General features: G+C 30.3%; 2 pseudogenes across 1 annotated transcript; both read right to left on the bottom strand.

The window, feature by feature from the left end:
* Positions 1–342: 342 nt before the first annotated feature.
* On the bottom strand, positions 343–7,316 carry LOC149491763 (protein CPR-5-like; annotated as a pseudogene). The gene is made up of 6 exons (XR_016319286.1): positions 7,280–7,316; positions 4,286–4,670; positions 3,125–3,181; positions 2,708–2,744; positions 1,837–2,562; positions 343–1,243 (listed from the first exon to the last, which is right to left on the bottom strand). The product of XR_016319286.1 is annotated as a protein CPR-5-like (transcript).
* A 2,277-nt stretch (positions 7,317–9,593) lies between these two features.
* Positions 9,594–10,340, bottom strand: LOC149491764 (nuclear transcription factor Y subunit B-1 pseudogene; annotated as a pseudogene).
* Between the last annotated feature and the right edge of the window lie 251 nt (positions 10,341–10,591).

Here is a 10,591-nt window from a genome sequence, read left to right on the forward strand (position 1 = left end):
ATAAAAGAAGAGATATTATCAAAAATTCAAGAATTAATATTTAAATTCAATTAGAAATCATTTTATTTAAATTTAAATCTATTATGAAGAAATGTTAAATCGAGGATGAATAATAAAGCATGCTATATTCTCAAATAAGCTACTGTCGTAGGAGATCCTACCCAATCAAAATCCTGCAAACTTGACTTTAACACACAGGATTTTGTAGATCAAACTAATGCATAACCCAACCAAACCGCAACCTGAGATGAACCATTCCAAAACCACCCAAAAGATGACTCAAACTCGAAATGACCCAAATCCAAAGTGACTTGACTCAAACCATCAAGTGCCACCTTCAAATATAAATATTAAAAAGTTAATCATTGTCTGAAACAAGTCCCCAACTCACTAGAGAGCTAGTTCTTCCAAGGGATACAGAATAATAAGGCAACTTGGCAAGGCCCTTCTCATTCATCTAAAAAACATTGTACAGAAGCATTGGTTGAGAAATTACATGATACTTGATACCTCAATGTGATAATTAACAATACAACACAAAACAAAAAGACTCCAAAATTGGAATCTGAGTAAATGGAAAGAACTCAGAAAACATGCTTCCTGCATAATTATCTATGGCCACACTGGACAGGATAAGTTAAATACAAAATATTGATAAACTTACCCAGCTGTAGCAACAATGGAGCTTTTTGGCTTAAAAAATCTTCGCTCAATTATCTGTGACGAATAAATAATCTGTCGCAAGCAGCAAGAAATGATTTTTCCATTCACCAGGACCAGCAAAAGGCAATAGACCGCAGCATAACGGAAGAAACAAGAGCACAATGGAATAAAAAAGCATTCGCCGGAACCAGTATGGACACATTGTGCTGGATTTCATCCCTTGAGAGACCGTGAGAGGCCCATGAAGTACACAAAACAATATTGAGGTACAAACATTTGAGAAGAAGTGCAGCAAGCACATAGTTTCCCAATATATCAGCCACATCAATCCACTTCCTCCCAAAGTATCAACACAAAATTTGCCAGCAAAACCACAGGCAGTGCCTAACAGTAACAGTATGAAAGTTACTGGCATTATTTGACGTGAAGCTGATGAACGTTGAAGCAGCAAATAAGCAACGACAAGGATTATTAAGATGCCAAATAGCATTCGGCTCATGACCTGTACATGACACCTGAGAGTGTGCAGCCCTGAGTTGACAGATGAAAATGGCTTTGGGATCCACCAAGATTTGGACTCCTGAATCAGATTAGAGAAACAAATTTTATAAGCATTTCATATAACTGAAAAAAAAAAAAGCTAGACAAATATAGCAAGGAAAATTCAAAGGTGTGACATGACAATTTTTTGACATCTCTAATTACATAAGGAGTTAAAACCAATACCAATATTAAAAAGAAAGAGAATTTCCATCCTGCTGTAGATTTAGATTATATCTGTATGGAATTTATTTTCAAGTAACAAAAGAGAAAACTAGTTTGGAACAAGGGCTTGGTTGTTATTGTTGTCGTTGTAAAAGAGAGAACTTAATAAAATCATACATCAAGGTAAAATTCAAGGCGCCCCGTCAGAGGCATGTGGCAGTGCCTTCCCAGATGAAAAGAAATACCAAAATTCCCTAGAAATCCAATTCGGTATTTATTGCACATTTGTAGTAAGACTATAAAGTAAGTCAGTAGTAGTCCATCTTCAACTTTACCACTAAAGGTCCAGGGACATTATAATGTCCTCATAACATTTTCTCTATAGAACCTCTGTAATTTCGGAGAAAATAGTCTTATAAAGAACATATAGAATCTAAATCACTAGACCACAATACTGGTGGTCCTTACCTCAACTGAAGGACTGCAGGATGCAGTAGCGTCAGTAATCCTTTGGTATGAAAACACGTAGGCACCATACAAAAGGCAGGCAGACATGATGAACAAACCAGCAACAAGACAGTCTATGCAATTCTTAAGCAGATCAGCATGCCTTGTGTCTTCTAATTGATTCTTGAACTTTTCAGCTTTAAAGGATTGCCTTGATATGCCCATTGCTAGTTTTGTTCTCTCAAGATGATTTGAATCAACACTAAGAGCCAGCTGGGCCTCCTTCAACTTCAATTTTCTCATTGTAAGACCAATCTCTAAAGCCTTCAGGTCATTAGAACGAGTAGTTTGCTCCATGAGAGATTTCTCAATACTACTGAGTTGATTGATTACTGGACCGAGTGAGCTTGGTACAGAAACCTGCCAGTTTAATTGCCCATGCGGGGCAAGTTCTTGACTCGAACAAGGCATGCTTTCTTCTACTACTTCAGCTATCTGCGTTTGGTTCTTAACTGAACTGGAGGGCAATTCAGTTTCTGATTGACAATCTTTGATGTCAGAGCTACTTGCACAACTAACTCTAGCGTTGAGATTCATGTATGAATCAGAGTTTTCTACGTTTACGTGGCTTAAGTGATATGCTTTCTTATTGATGGAAGCTTCATTAATCAATCGAAGAGTCCTCAATGTGCTTCCAAATGATTTCTCAAAGCTCATTGCAAAAAAATAAAATTCATCACCAAAGACCTGTTGAAACATAGGCAATAAGAAACATAGCCATTTATATCATATTAGCATTCTAAGTCTGTTTGATTTTGATAAGAACTTATGAAGAAGCTTAACTTGAAAAACCAGAGTCCATGGATAAGTCAGCAGTTAAAGCAGGGCTTACATTGGCTAAAGATTCTCTGACAGCTGAAAGCACAGATCTGCAAATGCAGATACAAATAATGTTATTGTTAATGCTCATTATTTCTAACTTGCTCAAAATTAAATCCAATTTTCATATTCAAACAAAATACGAAACTGACCAATTCTCACAATATACATACAATATTTCAAATTTGCTTAAGATGAAATCCAATTTTCCGTGCTGATTGATTTCAATACCTGATATCAATGTCTTTCTGAGAACAAAAAAGAGAGAAAATCCATTGGATTGTCCAATAGTGAAATATTTTTTCCCATATTCCAAGTGAAGAAATATGAATAGATAAAAAAACCCATGGTAACAATTGCATAAGTCCATTTGAAAAGAGAACATATAGAAATCCAACTTAATCTGGTAAGAGGATTAAAAAATATGTACCTTTGAAAGATGATCAACAGCAATCTCCATGCCTGCCGTATCTTTCCTCTCCAGGACCTAGATTCAGAAAGCAACCATGCACAATATCAACCAATGGAATAAATGGCAATCCAAAGGACGCACAACACATATACATACACTTTTAGAAGTCAACATAAAAATATAAAATTGGTTTCTGAAGGATTCCTAAGAAGCTAAAATGGTCACAGTGTTACAAATCTAATTATTGTGTAGAGGAAATTTTTTGAGCATTATTCCTAGCCAGGATTTCATATTTAAATGTATAAATAGAAAGACATATGTCGGCATATATTTCATTTTTTAGTCAAATAAAATGATGCATTCATGAAAAACATGAAACATTATGTAAAAGAATATTTATTTGTCAGGAAAAATAAAAATTTAATGCACCTGCCTCTATGTGACTTCAACTAAAAGCATGCAATTACATATTATTTCAATGAGAATATGCAACAAAATTTCTATGTTAGGCATAGAATTAAGGGATTGCTTCAAATATTAGTACACGGTAATTTATATCTATGTCTTCACAACTATTACATATTTTTAATAACTAAATGTTTATTCATGCATTTCACTTCCAAGAGCTTCAGGATCATCACTCACCACACATTAGTTGCCATGATACCAACTAAATGTGGCAGTAGTTAATCGCCAAATTAATTAGACAATATTTATAAGCTAATTACAATTTTTGTAGTCTCTCTTCGAATTTGCAGTTCCATTTTAACTACCACATAAACGTCAAGAACACATAAAGAACATACAATGAGACAAAACACTCGTTAGCATTAAAACTTAGTTGAAAATATATCCACACCCACATCCAAATTTCAAAATATTTAATCGATAAATACACATACAAGGAAGAAGCATAAACAATGCCTCGTCCAAAAACAGAACTTTGACTAAACAATTAGCAAGAATCAATTTTGAACCAAACACAACAATTAATACAAAAAATCTTTGTCTCAAGCAAATAAAAAAGAAACATGTAAACATGGCAACAAAATTCTAGTTACAGGCAACATAAAAAAATCCAAACTTTGCCCAGAAAAAAAAAAAAAAAAGCAACTAAGAACTTTAAAAGCGCAATATAATTTGCTTATATTATACCAAAAATTGAAACTTTCAACGAACCTGGGCAACAATAGCAGCAAAAGACATTCCGAGAGGGAGAGCAGCGGCCTCCATATCGCTATTCCCGAAGCGGCCCACCACGCCTAACCGGAGCTATCAACACCTTAGGGTTTCTGCGTTTATAAGTCCATGCTAGTACTTCTCCGTGTAGAAGGAGAAGAAGATGATGAGGATATCATAGAAACGCCTTCATAAGCTTTCTTCTTCTTCTTCTTCTTCTTGCGATGGGTCATATTTAGGCTATCGTCCTCAAGAGGTTTCGAGATTGCCGGAGGAGACTCATCCTCCGGAATCGAATCGGCAGTGGTATTGGATTCTTGAATTGGCGGCGAAGCAGAAGGAGAAGGGGTGCCATAGAATATAGGAGAGGAAAGGGAGGGAGAACCTGATTTTGAAAATCAAATGATAGATTACAGAGGAGTTGATGAGCAATCTGGTGGGTTGGTTTCCTGACTGCAACGGAAACAAAGCGTCAACACCCAACAGACAACGGTCGTAGGTAATTATTAATATCTATTTATTTATTTATATTATAATAATTTACATAATATTTATTAAATTTGAGAAAAAATAATTTGTTCCGTAATATTTCGCGTGATTTCAGGATAAAACTACGGCCAAAAATTCAAACTGTCTATATGAATGCAGAATCTTCTTTTCACCGTTTAAATTTGAAATACTTAAATTTAAATGTTAAATTCAAACTTTACTAAATAACTTATTCCCTATAAAGTAGCCTTACAAAATAAGCTATTTAATGTAATTTTTTAATTTGGAATAAAAAATACTCTTGTTAACATAATTATAAAAATAAAATAAATAATTATCTAATGATTAAATTTATTGACTCAAAATAAATTGTTTACCATCTTAATAAATAATAATTTACTATTTCATTATTAAATATTAATAATGAATTTATTTAAAAGAAAACATATTATATATATACGACATTTTATTATTTTTCTATACGTTTTTTTAATTAAGAACAATAAAATTACATAACTCAAATGCTTGATTAATTTTTTTCTCCAATTTTATTTAATAATAAACTAATTTTTCTAATGTATATAATTAAATTTTTATTTCATATATTTTTAATATGCCTAGTAAGGTCGCATCTATTTGATTTTAAAAACATATATTAGTTATCAAGCAAAAGAAAATGTCATTACTATTAAGAAATTTATGAAGATCTTTCTTCTTTAAACTGATTTTTACAATTATTGCAGTCAAAATTTCATATATTTTATATACTATTGTTCTTTTTACTTAATCTTTATTTAATTTATTTTTAACTCTAAATAAAGGAATATAAATAATAATTTATTACTTTTAATTTGTATTTTAATTAATTTTAGTTTTTTTATTATAAATTAATCTATATATTTTTTAAAAATCCATATTATATATTTATCCATGAAAATATTCATTTTAATTTTTATTTAATTTAAAATGTCCAATTACGCAAGTTTCTAGATTGTAAAACTGTAAATTTAACTTGAAACCTTGTTCTTATGTTAATTATTTATATAATTTTTATAAATAAAATATTACTTACTGTATATATAAAATTTTATAATTTTAGTGTTTATTATTAAGAATTTAAATTGTATAAGAAGTCTATACAGTATCATAAAACTTTAATTTAGGTGAATTGAAAACATAATTTTATAGTTTAATTTATCTTTACAGTTTAAAAAAAAAAAAAGGAAAAAAAACAAAAACAAAACAAATTCATTGTGACCTACTATAGAAGGTATATGTAACACATGTCATAAAAATAGACTCTATATCAATAGAGAATGTCTTGATTCGTAGTAGTAAAAGCGCGGTTTAAAGATGTAATAATACTTTTTTCCATATTTACTTTTTATATATGACTAATAATTATTATTTCAATTTAATAGTTTTTTTAAAAAATTAGTATTAAATTAAAGATATATAGTCAATTTACTCAATAATTTATTGTAGTTTAGACAAATTTAATGATTTTCTTAAACAACGTGATTTCAAATGTGGCAAATAGTATGTAACTGAGGTATTAGTATTATTAAGGAATAAAGTTTAATTGCCCCCCAACTTCGGGGGCAATATTCAATCTGTTTAAACATTATTTGTTTACAATTTTTCTCCTACATATGCACTAAAAAAAGTGAAAAATTCAATTTTAAAAAAATAACTTTTAATATTGTTATATAATAAAAATTATTTAAGAAGTTCAAAAAAATATTTAAAAATATAATAATAATTATAAAAAAATTATAGGACTTTATCATTGATTTAAAAAATTGCAGAATTAAAATATTTGGTTTAAATATTTATTATTTTTATTTAGTTATTTCTTAATTGTATTTCATCTCAATTAAATATTTGATTATTTTTTAATTAAATTTGATTTTAAATTAAATATTTATTTTCTTTTCAGTAAAATCAGACTTTTTATCCTTTTGGTTGTAAGTTCAGGAGATAAATTATATGAAAAGTGATTTTTGGACAAATTGAATATTATTCCTAAGTTCATGGCCAAATTTAGCTTTATTTTATTATTATGATTTACAACAAGGTAATCAATTTAAAATTCCTCTGTCCCGATTAATAGCACTTTATATTCACAAGAATTAAGAAAATTAGTTATTTCAGTTAGGAAAGTGAATTTGCATGTATTTTTCTTATTGCAACCTTACTTTAATATGAGATATATTTATTAATATATTATTAACTTTCCATCTATCAAAATTAATTAATTATCTAAAGTTGATTTAATATATACTGAAATGGTTAAACTTAATAACTACTTATATTATCAAATTTCAAAGTGATTATAAATAAATAATGATATTGAAAAATAATAGGTAATTAATAAAAAACAAGAAATTATTTTTAACAAGTAACGTTAAATATGAGTACGATAAATAAATAACACAATATAACTTTTAGCATCATTGAAATGAATATATAATGTTAGGTTGTATTCGATGTTCTATTTATTGCCTTCAGTGGAACTAATAAACCAAACAGATAGTTCCATTTTTTAAGTTTTATGTAATTTTGGGACATGAGAGAGAAAGAGCTTCTAAGAGAAAATTCTGGTTTTATTGAGACTACGTGGATTTTAAAACATAAAAAAATGTTGAGCTGGACATCCATGTCAATCTTCCGGCATCTCTTCACCAATAATTAGATAAAAGTGACTTTAGTGTTAAGAATTTTACCATTACAAATTGAATTCGGAAGATGAAAGTGTGACGGTGTCTATATTTCAGAAACAAACCTTGAATGAAATTAAGCCAAATTAAACTTAATCGCTAACTTTTTCAAACCTACCATTTTAGATATAGTTCGGGCAATTTAAACGGTTTTTAGTAGTTTACGAGCATCCCATGCATAGCTTGCATAAAATTTGAATAACAACAACATAGGAACGTGCAAGAAGTTTAGTACTATCCGTCACAACTTTTCTACTAGCAGAGGATTGTTATGGATGCTCCTCAAAGTGAACAAGTGTGGCCTTATGCAAGAAGTTTTAAGGTTAAAGTGCCTTGATCTACCTAAAAACAAACAAGGACGACGACAAAGGTATTTCTCTTGCAAGCCCAGATTTTATATGGGATGCTTATGTTTCTTCAGAATATCTGGAAATTGGATAAACATTTGAGAATATGACCCATGTATATCAGAATTAGGTTTTCTTCTAGATCAAACCCAAAATTTGTGACTGAAGTAGGGAAGGATTGAAGAATCATAGAGTATCCATGAAAATATGAGCCGCTTCCGTCAAACTCAATATTCACTTGAAATATTTTTATTATTTAAATATTTTCAAATTAAAATATGGATTTTAGTGGGTAGTGGGTGTATTCACAACTTTAAACCTACACCCAGTCTCGTTTGAATCTATCTTTTCTTTTGCCCACGCCTTTATCCAAATCCACAGTGAATAATTAATTTAATATCTATATCCGTCCTAAACTCATTTAATCAACACCTAAACTTGCTCAATGCACCTGCCCTCACACCCTTTTTTAACAGGATATTATACTTGTCTAAATTTGATGTATGCACTCATCCATGGATCAAACCAATCAATACAAAAAAATTTTAAAAATTATTCTAGCTTTATCTTTTTTTTTTTCTTAATGAATAGTGAAAAATATCTTCTGTTTAAAAAAAAAAAAAATTCGTTAGTTTGACCCATGGATGGACTCAAAACAATTCAATGCTTTTTAATTGAGACTCGTTAAAAAAGGATGGTGTTATTTCTAGAGCACTAATCGTTAATGCTAGAGCAATAACATTTTATACAATATCACTTGACCAAATTGCCCCTTAATGAATTTATCTCCTCTCTTTCTTTTTTATCTCCACAGGAACATTAATTCATTTTTTTAAAAAGAAAAAAAATTAAAAGATATAACTAAACGATCTAAATAAATGAATGCTTTCAATTCAGTTGTTATACTTGGTTCTCACACAAAGTTCTTGCTATAGCGAATTTATCTGATAAAAAACGCAATTGACAAGTTAAAAATGGATTTATAGAAAAATTGCAGACTTCAATTGTTTTATAGAAGAGAGATGTTTCCCAAATATTAATCCAAATTTATTTATGAAAAGATAAAAAGAATAAGAAAAGACAAGGCCTGAACACATAACAAGTTTATAATTTGTTTTTCTCTTTTTAATGAGAGCCTGGTATTTATAAAGAAAGGTTATGTTATTAGGAAATAAGAGAGAGCTTTGGACCAGAAAAAATGGTGTTGCTGTTGAGTGATGGTGATCAGAGCATTGAATTTATTTAGATTGTTTAGTTCTTTCTTTCTTTTTTATTCTTTTTAAAAACTGAATTTAATGTTCCTGTGGTGATAAAAAAAAAAAAAGGAGGAAAAAAGAGATAAATTCATTAAGGGGCAATTTTGTTAAATGATATTGTATAAAATGTTATTGCTTTGGCGTAAACAATTAGTTCTCTGAAAATAATGGCACTCTTAAAAAAAAAAAAAAACACTTTCAAATATCATTTTGGTGCAATTGGAAATATTATTATTGTTATTATTATTTTGTCTAAAATGAGAAAGTGGAGAACAAAGAAGGCGAGGTAAGCTGGTGTGTGCTGCGAAATTATTAATCCACCAACATAAATTGAAATAACGTTACACTTGGAAAATATTTAGTGAAATCGCATCTCTCAAATAAAAATATTTCATAGAAATTCTCTATTTTCACATATGCTCATATATAATTGATCAAAGGCAGGAAATGGACTTAAACATAAATATTTTTCATACATGGATATTTATATTATATGTATACATTAATTAATTAATATTTCTAATAGCTGCCATTCATATTGAAAATTACCTGCACCACCAAATTCTCTCCATACCCAACAAACCTTCAGTTATATCCATAGCCGCTTTTAGGAGTAATTACTTGCGCCCCAAGTGAATAAAATCCGCCATTAAAGGTCTGCAAGTCAACCTCAGTTGAAAAAGAACTATTTACTTTGTTAATTTCGTCATTAGTTGCAAGCGGAGATTGATCTTCTTGTCTAGCCATAGAATTTTTCTCTCCTTCAGTTTCTCTATATTTGTTGAGATAAATCTTTAACGGACCCACATAATTTTCAAACCCTAGTGTAGTCATAGCCCATAAAAGATCGTCGCCATTAATGGTCTTTCTTTTTTCTCTTTGACACTTATCGGAGGCTTCACCGGTGATGAAGCTTATGAACTCAGAAACACATTCTTGAACGGTTTCTTTAGCTTCTTTGGATATTTTTGCATTTGCAGGAAGTGATTTTTTCATGATACGGCTAACGTTGGCGATAGGGAGAAATCGGTCTTGCTCTTTGGAAGAGCTATCAGAGATATTCCCTGACAAGGGGCTTCCGATAGGGCTGGTTATTTGGTTTCTTTTTCCAGCCATAGTATTTAGATTCAAGAAAATGGAGGAGCAAGAAAGGAAGAAAGCAAGAAAGAAGGAAAAGTTTAGTGTATTTTTCTTTTTATTTTTTAGTTTCTTTTGTAAGTGCTTGTGTTGTGGAATCTAAAGAGATGAGAGCTTGGGCTTTTAAGCTAACAAAAGTGGGGTAAAAGAGACCAAAAATATAAAAAGTGGAAAGGCGGTATGATGTGGACAGAAAAAGAAAAGAAACGAAGCACTTACAACCATTCTGCAAAGAATGGTTTTTGAGAAATGTCGAATCTCACACCAAGTAAAATTTGCAAAAAGATCAATGAAGAGTTGTTGTTACTTCGTAGGCGGAGAGTGGTGACTTTTCTTTTAAAAGCTTCAAATGAAGTG

This window comes from Jatropha curcas, unplaced genomic scaffold (genome assembly GCF_041381405.1).
Source record: "Jatropha curcas cultivar XTBG-Jc1 unplaced genomic scaffold, XTBG_Jcur_1.0 HiC_scaffold_676_pilon, whole genome shotgun sequence".
Taxonomy (NCBI): Eukaryota; Viridiplantae; Streptophyta; class Magnoliopsida; order Malpighiales; family Euphorbiaceae; genus Jatropha; species Jatropha curcas.